The sequence below is a fragment of the Amphiura filiformis genome, chromosome 8, assembly GCF_039555335.1.
Source record: "Amphiura filiformis chromosome 8, Afil_fr2py, whole genome shotgun sequence".
Lineage (NCBI taxonomy): Eukaryota > Metazoa > Echinodermata > Ophiuroidea > Amphilepidida > Amphiuridae > Amphiura > Amphiura filiformis.
The window spans coordinates 44,120,230-44,134,901 of NC_092635.1; positions in this window are offsets into that span (position 1 = coordinate 44,120,230).

Genomic DNA, 14,672 nt, shown 5'->3' on the forward strand with positions numbered 1-14,672 from the left:
ATCTGATATGACTATGCAATTTTTGCTAAAGCTCACTACAATTCGCAAACTACCAAATCGCAACAGTTTAAAATAGTTGCTAACCTTAACGGATTCTTATTCTTACCCATTTCTCATACGCCACATAACTACCAATAGCTAATGGAGCAATTGCAAAAACCATAGACATGATAGAAAACACCATGTATGTACGAATCTGAAGAAAGCAATATCAAGAATGAATCATGATGAGTGTCTGTCAATCGATTTTTATCATTAATTTAATAGCACAAATTTATTTATTTATTTATTTATTTATTTATTTATTTATTTATTTATTTATTTATTTATTTATTTATTTATTTATTTATTTATTTATTTTATTTTATTATTTATTTAGTTAGTTAGTTAGTTAGTTAGTTAGTTAGTTTTATTTAGTTATTTAGTTAGTTAGTTAGTTAGTTAGTTAGTTAGTTAGTTAGTTAGTTAGTCGATAACTTACCATACAAACATTGCCCTTTCTTGCTGCATTACCAATAACGCCAGACAGGAAGAAAATCTTTACAAGAAAGTGGAAAAAATAAATATAACTAGAGCTAATTTCGTATATACAACAGTGGCATAGCCAGGGGAAAAAGGAAGGGCAGCTGCCCCCCCCCACTTGAGAAGTCTTGCCCCACTGTGGAATGCTGGCCGCCCTGATTATGTAAGATTTTTAGCGCTTTTTTGTGTTTTTTGACCATTTTCGCCAACGCCCCCCCTAAAAGTTGCCCCAGTCATAATCAAAAGTATGTTGCATTCTTATTCTTGTTGGAATACTGGCCAACAATCCTGCTGCATTAAAAGTAGGCAAAGTCCTAGACCGCTAGATATCTTGTTTGAGGCTCATGTGGCCAGCATAGGCGTAGATTTCTGTCCCAACCGGGCAAACGGCTATGCCACAATCCAACCGCTTGGAAGTAAGACTAACGGTATGAATGCACGTATAAACGCCCGTATGCACGCACGTACCACGTGAGGCGTATGGAACATCGCAATCACTCTTATAAAATCACAATAACTTACCACTCCAGCTACCATGGTAAAGATGGAACCAAAAGTGCCAAGTTTAATATTAGCATCCAATGGGTTTCCTGGATAAGTACATGCGCCCAATACAATGGTAGCCACTCCACATACTAGCTGAATGGTTCCAGTAACTTTCCCCCCAAATCGTTTGTATTCATTATATCGTTCGGCAGCCTCTTCGGACATTTTTTATAAACTTGTCCCTGTATAAAATAAAATGCGACCTTTTCACTGTAATTAATTATCTATATTAGCTAAAAATGAACCTTTTTTAGAGTCGTAGCTAGTTGCAACATAAACACTGGAAGAGGGTCTATGGTTGCCGGTTTTTATGATCAACGACACTTACAAATTCTCATTCGTCAAAAATTGACCATGTTCAGAGTTTTCTAAGGCCCTGACACAAACACGTTACTCACCTGCTTCAATAATATTTCAGCAAAAACTCTTGATGACTACACAGCATAAAAGGTAGCTTCTGTCACAGTGGCGCTTGATGAAAGTGCAAGGTATGATTACAGCTAGAGACTCTTTAATGAAGAATGGTAAGATGCATATCTTTGAATCTCTAAGCAAACTTTCTTGAAAAGTACATTAACCATACAGAATTGACGGTAAACTCAATAAGGAGACAAACAAATAAATGGGATAATTATGCCGATATGCCATGGTGGGTAGATTATGTAGGCCATATAGTCTGGTGGCAGAGCAGGGTAGATTGGTTTGTCAATCAGAATTGAGATAACAGTTCTAACAATTTGAGCCTATTTTTTTTATCAAAATTAGAGCATTTTATCTGTGGATCTTCAAATTCAACCTTTGACCTTTTGGCTTATAATTCCGGAACGACAAGTCGAAGGTATGTCAAACCTCTACATTTTCAATTTTGACCTCTGTATAAACTTTGACCTTGAAAATCTTGAATTGCCCCGGTGGTTACAAGTCTACCCCGGCCCCTCACATCTTATTTTGTACCACCTATAGAAAAATAATCAGAGAAGAAAAACACTTGATCTGGCAAAACCATCTAACCTGATAAAATAATAGTTTAGTAAAAAACATGCATTATGCTAACAGACACTTCGATTCCCCAATCAAATCAAAAGTTGATTTTTGTAGCCATATTTGGTCAATACCTGAGCAAGAACATCAGCTGAGCATCACATGCGTGAGCGGAAAATCCCATCCCCATTGTATTTTATTTTAATTTTATATAATTTGATTCCAAGTAAAAAGTTGCTATTCTATTATGTTTTGCAATAAAAAAACATTTTTCTTTGTTCCTGGTTTTCTTTAAGGTGTTGTAAGCTTTATCTGGCAAAAGCTCTTTAGATCAAAGAAGCTTATACCAACTGCTCATGCACTCCAACTTGCAAGGAAACTCAATCAAAATTTAGTTTTGATTAGAATAAAAACAACTTAACATGGTTTTATAATGTTCAACAATTGTTTTGTCATTTTACGTTGTTTGAATACAATTACAAGTTGTTATTGTATTCTATTTGGAAACGAAATCTGGTACACTTTGAGGAAACTAAGAAACTGTAGTTTCGATTAGAATAAAAACAACTTTTGCATTTTTTGTGTCTTGATTTTTTTCCTTCTTGTTCCTGATCTCTGCTATATAAGCGCCGTTTAAAATTTTGGTCAGGTTCGTCATTTTAGCATTTCTTTATAGTTTTGCATTCGGCCTATTGGCTATTTTGTCCTGAGCGCGCAGTCAATTAGTACAGCCCTGTTGCGTACTGAATCATCGTCTACGTTGCGCACTGAATCATGAATTAGAACGCGTGTCCAGCTGAATTTTTTACTATTGACAAATAGGGTAACGCGCTTTCCACAACACAGCAGAAAGCGATGTACCTTGGTTCAAAACCAATCGCTACCGTATCGCTTAACGATGTAGTATAAATTCAGCTTTAGGTAGTGTTTTTTGGAACATTATTATTTTTCATGTTTTTTGCTTTGTTTCCTATCTTCTGAAGAAAGCATTTAGGGCCTACGAAGAAAATAATAATACCTCCAGCGGAATTTGTTAAAAAGTCTTTTCGTATAATATATTTTTTTCTTTATGTTTGATGTTTTTTTTTACTATCTACTGAAGATAGCAATTACGGCGGGTTTATATAATTACGGCGAGTTTATATCAGACAAAGGATAAATGTTTACCTCTTTTTTCCCCCCTTTTTTTTAAAATAGCGCGGCATAGGCCTATATGCCGAATACCGATTTTTTTTAAAATTCGGGCAGAGTAACCGTGCGCGTTTTAAGATTTTTTTGCTATATCTACTGAAGATAGCATTAAGAATCTCATCCCGATTCATTGCATCTTTCTACTCTAGAAGTAATGTTTTACATTATTTTCTCTAAATTTTTACTTCATCATGTAGCGGCGAGTTTTTTCTTTCTAATACATCAGTCCCGATCAGAAAGTTTAAAGCGATATTACAGACTCATCACTTTCCGCATCTGCCTGTTTCTATATCTTTACCTCTATTTTCCCCTTTTTTTCATAGCGCGGCACATAGGCCGAATGCTGATTTTTTTTAAAATTCGGGCAGAGTAACCGCGTTGTGCGCGTTTTAGGATTTTTTTGCTATATCTACTGAAGATAGCATTTAGAATCTCATCCCGATTCATTGCATCTTTCTACTCTAGAAGTAATGTTTTACATTATTTTCTCTGAAATTTTTACTTCATCATGTAGCGGTGAGTTTTTTCTGTCTAATACATCAGTCTCGATCAGAAAGTTTAAAGCGATATTACAGACTCATCACTTTCCGCATCTGCCTGTTTCTCTATTTTTACCCTTTTTTTTAATAGCGCGGCATATAGGCCGAATGCTTTTTTTTTATAATTCGGGCAGAGTAACCGCGTTGTGCGAGTTTTAGGATTTTTTGCTATATCTACTGAAGATAGGCCTAGCATTTACAATTAAAATTATAAACCAAAACAAAATGTAGCAACATTTGAAATTTTAATTTGATCTTCAGATGATAGCACATCAGTAACATGATTCTATAAAATATCGCTTTAGGGCCCATATACCACTAAATCCGCCTGTGAAGCGGTTTCCGGTAAAAGTTTATCACGCCTATAGTCCCAAACTTTGCATAAAAATTCTAGAAAATCGGTACAATATTAACAATTTTAGTGTTGAAAATCGTGTTTTACTAGAACTTGTGAATGTGATCTCTACAAATTTGAAAAGAAAATGCGAACATTTGAGTGATTATTTACGATTATGTGCGCATGAACAAACGAGGTCAGAACGCGGTTAGCAGTCGGATGTAAACACGGGAAAATGTGGCCTTTTTATATAGCACTAATTTTCTCAAAAATTAGTCGGACCTAAAATGTGTAGTGATTTTCAGAAATGCTATGCAGAATTTTGTTCTAGTTAAGATGATATCAAATATATATTTCAAAGTTGGACGTAACTCGACTTATGGCCAAAACGCGGCCTATTCAGCACGTAGAGTCTCTGGAAAGCTTTTTTACATCGCGTTCAGCAGATAAAACCGACAACCAACGGGCATTTAAATTTGAGCTATCTGCAGTCGATAGGAAAATCACACGAATCCGACAAACACCAAAATGACATAAAACAGATAGAGAAATGTAAAAGCTTTATTTCAAAGTTTGTTTCAGCGTCATACGGTATTTGGTTCTTGAGATATTTCAATTTTAATATTACCCATGTAAATCAATGCAGGAGCTCTATAGACACCGGCACCAGAATCGAGCAAATTACGGCATATCTCGCCACATTTTCTTTTAGTATAAAAATCGGCACTAGGCCGAATACAGTGCTATAAAGAAATGTTAAAATGACGAAGCTGACCAAAATTGCTATCTTCAGAAGATAGCAAGCAACAACAAAAAAAATAATAATATTAAAAAAGAAAAAAAAAAAAAAACATTGCCTAGCATGCGTTGTAGATGATGATTCAGTACGGCGCGCGAAACGGTAAAACTGCATTGCACGGGGTTCGCGCTCAGAGAAAAATCGGCATTAGGCCGACTGCAGAGCTATAAAGAAATGTAAAAATGACGAAGCTGACCAAAATTTAAAATGGCACTTATAAAGCAGAGATTATCATCTGCCTGTTTCTCTATTTTTACCTCTTCCCCCCCCCTTTTTTTCTTAAATAGCGCGGCATATAGGCCGAATGCCGATTTTCTTTAATTCGGGCAGAGTAACCGCGTTGTGCGAGTTTTAGGATTTTTTTGCTATATCTACTGAAGATAGCATTTAGAATCTCATCCCGATTCATTGCATCTTTCTACTCTAGAAGTAATGTTTTACATTATTTTCTCTAAATTTGTACTTCATCATGTAGCGGCGAGTTTTTTCTGTCCAATACATCAGTCTCTATCAGAAAGTTTAAAGCGATATTACAGACTCATCACTTTCCGCATCTGCCTGGTTCTCTATTTTTACTTCCCCCTTTTTATTTTATAATAGCGCGGCATAGGGGCCTAGGCCTATAGGCCGAATGCCGATTTTTTTTTATTCGCGCAGAGTAGCCGTGCACGATTTAAGATTTTTTTTCGCTATATCTACTGAAGATAGGCCTAGCATTCACAATTAAAATTATAAACCAAAACAAAATGTAGCAACATTTGAAATTTTAATTTGATCTTCAGATGATAGCACACCAGTAACATGATTCTATAAAATATCGCTTTAGGGCCCATATACCACTAAATCCGCCTGTGATATATAGCACTAATTTTCTCAAAAATTAGTCGGACCTAAAATGTGTAGTGATTTTCAGATATGCTATGCAGAATTTTGTTCTAGTTAAGATGATATCAAATATATATTTCAAAGTTGGACGTAACTCGACTTATGGCCAAAACGCGGCCCCTATTCAGCACGTAGAGTCTCTGGAAAGCTTTTTTACATCGCGTTCAGCAGATAAAACCGACAACCAACGGGCATTTAAATTTGAGCTATCTGCAGTCGATAGGAAAATCACACGAATCCGACAAACACCAAAATGACATAAAACAGATAGAGAAATGTAAAAGCTTTATTTCAAAGTTTGTTTCAGCGTCATACGGTATTTGGTTCTTGAGATATTTCAATTTTAATATTACCCATGTAAATCAATGCAGGAGCTCTATAGACACCGGCACCAGAATCGAGCAAATTACGGCATATCTCGCCACATTTTCTTTTAGTATAAAAATCGGCACTAGGCCGAATACAGTGCTATAAAGAAATGTTAAAATGACGAAGCTGACCAAAATTGCTATCTTCAGAAGATAGCAAGCAACAACAACAAAAAATAATAATATTAAAAAAAGAAAAAAAAAAAAACATTGCCTAGCATGCGTTGTAGATGATGATTCAGTACGGCGCGCGAAACGGTAAAACTGCATTGCACGGGGTTCGCGCTCAGAGAAAAATCGGCATTAGGCCGACTGCAGAGCTATAAAGAAATGTAAAAATGACGAAGCTGACCAAAATTTAAAATGGCACTTATAAAGCAGAGATTATCATCTGCCTGTTTCTCTATTTTTACCTCTTCCCCCCTTTTTTTTTCTTAAATAGCGCGGCATATAGGCCGAATGCCGATTTTCTTTAATTCGGGCAGAGTAACCGCGTTGTGCGAGTTTTAGGATTTTTTGCTATATCTACTGAAGATAGCATTTAGAATCTCATCCCGATTCATTGCATCTTTCTACTCTAGAAGTAATGTTTTACATTATTTTCTCTAAATTTTACTTCATCATGTGGCGGCGAGTTTTTTCTGTCCAATACATCAGTCTCGATCAGAAAGTTTAAAGCGATATTACAGACTCATCACTTTCCGCATCTGCCTGGTTCTCTATTTTTACTTCCCCCTTTTATTTTATAATAGCGCGGCATAGGGGCCTAGGCCTATAGGCCGAATGCCGATTTTTTTTATTCGCGCAGAGTAGCCGTGCACGATTTAAGATTTTTTTTCGCTATATCTACTGAAGATAGGCCTAGCATTCACAATTAAAATTGTAAACCAAAACAAAATGTAGCAACATTTGAAATTTTAATTTGATCTTCAGATGATAGCACACCAGTAACATGATTCTATAAAATATCGCTTTAGGGCCCATATACCACTAAATCCGCCTGTGATATATAGCACTAATTTTCTCAAAAATTAGTCGGACCTAAAATGTGTAGTGATTTTCAGATATGCTATGCAGAATTTTGTTCTAGTTAAGATGATATCAAATATATATTTCAAAGTTGGACGTAACTCGACTTATGGCCAAAACGCGGCCCCTATTCAGCACGTAGAGTCTCTGGAAAGCTTTTTTACATCGCGTTCAGCAGATAAAACCGACAACCAACGGGCATTTAAATTTGAGCTATCTGCAGTCGATAGGAAAATCACACGAATCCGACAAACACCAAAATGACATAAAACAGATAGAGAAATGTAAAAGCTTTATTTCAAAGTTTGTTTCAGCGTCATACGGTATTTGGTTCTTGAGATATTTCAATTTTAATATTACCCATGTAAATCAATGCAGGAGCTCTATAGACACCGGCACCAGAATCGAGCAAATTACGGCATATCTCGCCACATTTTCTTTTAGTATAAAAATCGGCACTAGGCCGAATACAGTGCTATAAAGAAATGTTAAAATGACGAAGCTGACCAAAATTGCTATCTTCAGAAGATAGCAAGCAACAACAAAAAAATAATAATATTAAAAAAAGAAAAAAAAGAAAAACATTGCCTAGCATGCGTTGTAGATGATGATTCAGTACGGCGCGCGAAACGGTAAAACTGCATTGCACGGGGTTCGCGCTCAGAGAAAAATCGGCATTAGGCCGACTGCAGAGCTATAAAGAAATGTAAAAATGACGAAGCTGACCAAAATTTAAAATGGCACTTATAAAGCACCGATTATCATCTGCCTGTTTCTCTATTTTACCTCTTCCCCCCCTTTTTTTTTTCTTAAATAGCGCGGCATATAGGCCGGATGCCGATTTTCTTTAATTCGGGCAGAGTAACCGCGTTGTGCGAGTTTTAGGATTTTTTGCTATATCTACTGAAGATAGCATTTAGAATCTCATCCCGATTCATTGCATCTTTCTACTCTAGAAGTAATGTTTTACATTATTTTCTCTGAAATTTTACTTCATCATGTAGCGGTGAGTTTTTTCTGTCTAATACATCAGTCTCGATCAGAAAGTTTAAAGCGATATTACAGACTCATCACTTTCCGCATCTGCCTGTTTCTCTATTTTTACCCTTTTTTTTAATAGCGCGGCATATAGGCCGAATGCTTTTTTTTTATAATTCGGGCAGAGTAACCGCGTTGTGCGAGTTTTAGGATTTTTTGCTATATCTACTGAAGATAGGCCTAGCATTTACAATTAAAATTATAAACCAAAACAAAATGTAGCAACATTTGAAATTTTAATTTGATCTTCAGATGATAGCACATCAGTAACATGATTCTATAAAATATCGCTTTAGGGCCCATATACCACTAAATCCGCCTGTGAAGCGGTTTCCGGTAAAAGTTTATCACGCCTATAGTCCCAAACTTTGCATAAAAATTCTAGAAAATCGGTGCAATATTAACAATTTTAGTGCTGAAAATCGTGTTTTACTAGAACTTGTGAATGTGATCTCTACAAATTTGAAAAGAAAATGCGAACATTTGAGTGATTATTTACGATTATGTGCGCATGAACAAACGAGGTCAGAACGCGGTTAGCAGTCGGATGTAAACACGGGAAAATGTGGCCTTTTATATAGCACTAATTTTCTCAAAAATTAGTCGGACCTAAAATGTGTAGTGATTTTCAGAAATGCTATGCAGAATTTTGTTCTAGTTAAGATGATATCAAATATATATTTCAAAGTTGGACGTAACTCGACTTATGGCCAAAACGCGGCCCCTATTCAGCACGTACAGTCTCTGGAAAGCTGTTTTACATCGCGTTCAGCAGATAAAACCGACAACCAACGGGCATTTAAATTTGAGCTATCTGCAGTCGATAGGAAAATCACACGAATCCGACAAACACCAAAATGACATAAAACAGATAGAGAAATGTAAAAGCTTTATTTCAAAGTTTGTTTCAGCGTCATACGGTATTTGGTTCTTGAGATATTTCAATTTTAATATTACCCATGTAAATCAATGCAGGAGCTCTATAGACACCGGCACCAGAATCGAGCAAATTACGGCATATCTCGCCACATTTTCTTTTAGTATAAAAATCGGCACTAGGCCGAATACAGTGCTATAAAGAAATGTTAAAATGACGAAGCTGACCAAAATTGCTATCTTCAGAAGATAGCAAGCAAAAAAAAAAATAATAATATTAAAAAAGAAAAAAAAAGAAAAACATTGCCTAGCATGCGTTGTAGATGATGATTCAGTACGGCGCGCGAAACGGTAAAACTGCATTGCACGGGGTTCGCGCTCAGAGAAAAATCGGCATTAGGCCGACTGCAGAGCTATAAAGAAATGTAAAATGACGAAGCTGACCAAAATTTAAAATGGCACTTATAAAGCAGAGATTATCATCTGCCTGTTTCTCTATTTTACCTCTTCCCCCCCTTTTTTTTTTTTTTTCTCGGCATATAGGCCGAATGCCGATTTTCTTTAATTCGGGCAGAGTAACCGCGTTGTGCGAGTTTTAGGATTTTTTGCTATATCTACTGAAGATAGCATTTAGAATCTCATCCCGATTCATTGCATCTTTCTACTCTAGAAGTAATGTTTTACATTATTTTCTCTAAATTTTACTTCATCATGTAGCGGCGAGTTTTTTCTGTCCAATACATCAGTCTCGATCAGAAAGTTTAAAGCGATATTACAGACTCATCACTTTCCGCATCTGCCTGGTTCTCTATTTTTACTTCCCCCCTTTTATTTTATAATAGCGCGGCATAGGGGCCTAGGCCTATAGGCCGAATGCCGATTTTTTTTATTCGCGCAGAGTAGCCGTGCACGATTTAAGATTTTTTTTCGCTATATCTACTGAAGATAGGCCTAGCATTCACAATTAAAATTATAAACCAAAACAAAATGTAGCAACATTTGAAATTTTAATTTGATCTTCAGATGATAGCACACCAGTAACATGATTCTATAAAATATCGCTTTAGGGCCCATATACCACTAAATCCGCCTGTGATATATAGCACTAATTTTCTCAAAAATTAGTCGGACCTAAAATGTGTAGTGATTTTCAGATATGCTATGCAGAATTTTGTTCTAGTTAAGATGATATCAAATATATATTTCAAAGTTGGACGTAACTCGACTTATGGCCAAAACGCGGCCCCTATTCAGCACGTAGAGTCTCTGGAAAGCTTTTCATCGCGTTCAGCAGATAAAACCGACAACCAACGGGCATTTAAATTTGAGCTATCTGCAGTCGATAGGAAAATCACACGAATCCGACAAACACCAAAATGACATAAAACAGATAGAGAAATGTAAAAGCTTTATTTCAAAGTTTGTTTCAGCGTCATACGGTATTTGGTTCTTGAGATATTTCAATTTTAATATTACCCATGTAAATCAATGCAGGAGCTCTATAGACACCGGCACCAGAATCGAGCAAATTACGGCATATCTCGCCACATTTTCTTTTAGTATAAAAATCGGCACTAGGCCGAATACAGTGCTATAAAGAAATGTTAAAATGACGAAGCTGACCAAAATTGCTATCTTCAGAAGATAGCAAGCAACAAAAAAAAATAATAATATTAAAAAAAGAAAAAAAAGAAAAACATTGCCTAGCATGCGTTGTAGATGATGATTCAGTACGGCGCGCGAAACGGTAAAACTGCATTGCACGGGGTTCGCGCTCAGAGAAAAATCGGCATTAGGCCGACTGCAGAGCTATAAAGAAATGTAAAAATGACGAAGCTGACCAAAATTTAAAATGGCACTGATAAAGCAGAGATTATCATCTGCCTGTTTCTCTATTTTTACCTCTTCCCCCCCCCCCTTTTTTTCTTAAATAGCGCGGCATATAGGCCGAATGCCGATTTTCTTTAATTCGGGCAGAGTAACCGCGTTGTGCGAGTTTTAGGATTTTTTTGCTATATCTACTGAAGATAGCATTTAGAATCTCATCCCGATTCATTGCATCTTTCTACTCTAGAAGTAATGTTTTACATTATTTTCTCTAAATTTTTACTTCATCATGTAGCGGCGAGTTTTTTCTGTCCAATACATCAGTCTCGATCAGAAAGTTTAAAGCGATATTACAGACTCATCACTTTCCGCATCTGCCTGGTTCTCTATTTTTACTTCCCCCCTTTTATTTTATAATAGCGCGGCATAGGGGCCTAGGCCTATAGGCCGAATGCCGATTTTTTTTATTCGCGCAGAGTAGCCGTGCACGATTTAAGATTTTTTTCGCTATATCTACTGAAGATAGGGCCTAGCATTCACAATTAAAATTATAAACCAAAACAAAATGTAGCAACATTTGAAATTTTAATTTGATCTTCAGATGATAGCACACCAGTAACATGATTCTATAAAATATCGCTTTAGGGCCCATATACCACTAAATCCGCCTGTGATATATAGCACTAATTTTCTCAAAAATTAGTCGGACCTAAAATGTTTAGTGATTTTCAGATATGCTATGCAGAATTTTGTTCTAGTTAAGATGATATCAAATATATATTTCAAAGTTGGACGTAACTCGACTTATGGCCAAAACGCGGCCCCTATTCAGCACGTAGAGTCTCTGGAAAGCTTTTTTACATCGCGTTCAGCAGATAAAACCGACAACCAACGGGCATTTAAATTTGAGCTATCTGCAGTCGATAGGAAAATCACACGAATCCGACAAACACCAAAATGACATAAAACAGATAGAGAAATGTAAAAGCTTTATTTCAAAGTTTGTTTCAGCGTCATACGGTATTTGGTTCTTGAGATATTTCAATTTTAATATTACCCATGTAAATCAATGCAGGAGCTCTATAGACACCGGCACCAGAATCGAGCAAATTACGGCATATCTCGCCACATTTTCTTTTAGTATAAAAATCGGCACTAGGCCGAATACAGTGCTATAAAGAAATGTTAAAATGACGAAGCTGACCAAAATTGCTATCTTCAGAAGATAGCAAGCAACAACAACAAAAAATAATAATATTAAAAAAAGAAAAAAAAAAAAAAACATTGCCTAGCATGCGTTGTAGATGATGATTCAGTACGGCGCGCGAAACGGTAAAACTGCATTGCACGGGGGTCGCGCTCAGAGAAAAATCGACATTAGGCCGACTGCAGAGCTATAAAGAAATGTAAAAATGACGAAGCTGACCAAAATTTAAAATGGCACTTATAAAGCAGAGATTATCATCTGCCTGTTTCTCTATTTTTACCTCTTCCCCCCTTTTTTTTCTTAAATAGCGCGGCATATAGGCCGAATGCCGATTTTCTTTAATTCGGGCAGAGTAACCGCGTTGTGCGAGTTTTAGGATTTTTTTGCTATATCTACTGAAGATAGCATTTAGAATCTCATCCCGATTCATTGTATATTTCTACTCTAGAAGTAATGTTTTAAATTGTTTTCTCTAATTTTTTACTTCATCATGTAGCGGCGAGTTTTTTCTGTCCAATACATCAGTCTCGATCAGAAAGTTTAAAGCGATATTACAGACTCATCACTTTCCGCATCTGCCTGGTTCTCTATTTTTACTTCCCCCTTTTATTTTATAATAGCGCGGCATAGGGGCCTAGGCCTATAGGCCGAATGCCGATTTTTTTTTATTCGCGCAGAGTAGCCGTGCACGATTTAAGATTTTTTTTCGCTATATCTACTGAAGATAGGCCTAGCATTCACAATTAAAATTATAAACCAAAACAAAATGTAGCAACATTTGAAATTTTAATTTGATCTTCAGATGATAGCACACCAGTAACATGATTCTATAAAATATCGCTTTAGGGCCCATATACCACTAAATCCGCCTGTGATATATAGCACTAATTTTCTCAAAAATTAGTCGGACCTAAAATGTGTAGTGATTTTCAGATATGCTATGCAGAATTTTGTTCTAGTTAAGATGATATCAAATATATATTTCAAAGTTGGACGTAACTCGACTTATGGCCAAAACGCGGCCCCTATTCAGCACGTAGAGTCTCTGGAAAGCTTTTTTACATCGCGTTCAGCAGATAAAACCGACAACCAACGGGCATTTAAATTTGAGCTATCTGCAGTCGATAGGAAAATCACACGAATCCGACAAACACCAAAATGACATAAAACAGATAGAGAAATGTAAAAGCTTTATTTCAAAGTTTGTTTCAGCGTCATACGGTATTTGGTTCTTGAGATATTTCAATTTTAATATTACCCATGTAAATCAATGCAGGAGCTCTATAGACACCGGCACCAGAATCGAGCAAATTACGGCATATCTCGCCACATTTTCTTTTAGTATAAAAATCGGCACTAGGCCGAATACAGTGCTATAAAGAAATGTTAAAATGACGAAGCTGACCAAAATTGCTATCTTCAGAAGATAGCAAGCAACAACAAAAAAATAATAATATTAAAAAAGAAAAAAAAGAAAAACATTGCCTAGCATGCGTTGTAGATGATGATTCAGTACGGCGCGCGAAACGGTAAAACTGCATTGCACGGGGTTCGCGCTCAGAGAAAAATCGGCATTAGGCCGACTGCAGAGCTATAAAGAAATGTAAAAATGACGAAGCTGACCAAAATTTAAATGGCACTTATAAAGCAGAGATTATCATCTGCCTGTTTCTCTATTTTACCTCTTTCCCCCCCTTTTTTTTTCTTAAATAGCGCGGCATATAGGCCGAATGCCGATTTTCTTTAATTCGGGCAGAGTAACCGCGTTGTGCGAGTTTTAGGATTTTTTGCTATATCTACTGAAGATAGCATTTAGAATCTCATCCCGATTCATTGCATCTTTCTACTCTAGAAGTAATGTTTTACATTATTTTCTCTGAAATTTTTACTTCATCATGTAGCGGTGAGTTTTTTCTGTCTAATACATCAGTCTCGATCAGAAAGTTTAAAGCGATATTACAGACTCATCACTTTCCGCATCTGCCTGTTTCTCTATTTTTACCCTTTTTTTTAATAGCGCGGCATATAGGCCGAATGCTTTTTTTTATAATTCGGGCAGAGTAACCGCGTTGTGCGAGTTTTAGGATTTTTTTGCTATATCTACTGAAGATAGGCCTAGCATTTACAATTAAAATTATAAACCAAAACAAAATGTAGCAACATTTGAAATTTTAATTTGATCTTCAGATGATAGCACATCAGTAACATGATTCTATAAAATATCGCTTTAGGGCCCATATACCACTAAATCCGCCTGTGAAGCGGTTTCCGGTAAAAGTTTATCACGCCTATAGTCCCAAACTTTGCATAAAAATTCTAGAAAATCGGTACAATATTAACAATTTTAGTGTTGAAAATCGTGTTTTACTAGAACTTGTGAATGTGATCTCTACAAATTTGAAAAGAAAATGCGAACATTTGAGTGATTATTTACGATTATGTGCGCATGAACAAACGAGGTCAGAACGCGGTTAGCAGTCGGATGTAAACACGGGAAAATGTGGCCTTTTTATATAGCACTAATTTT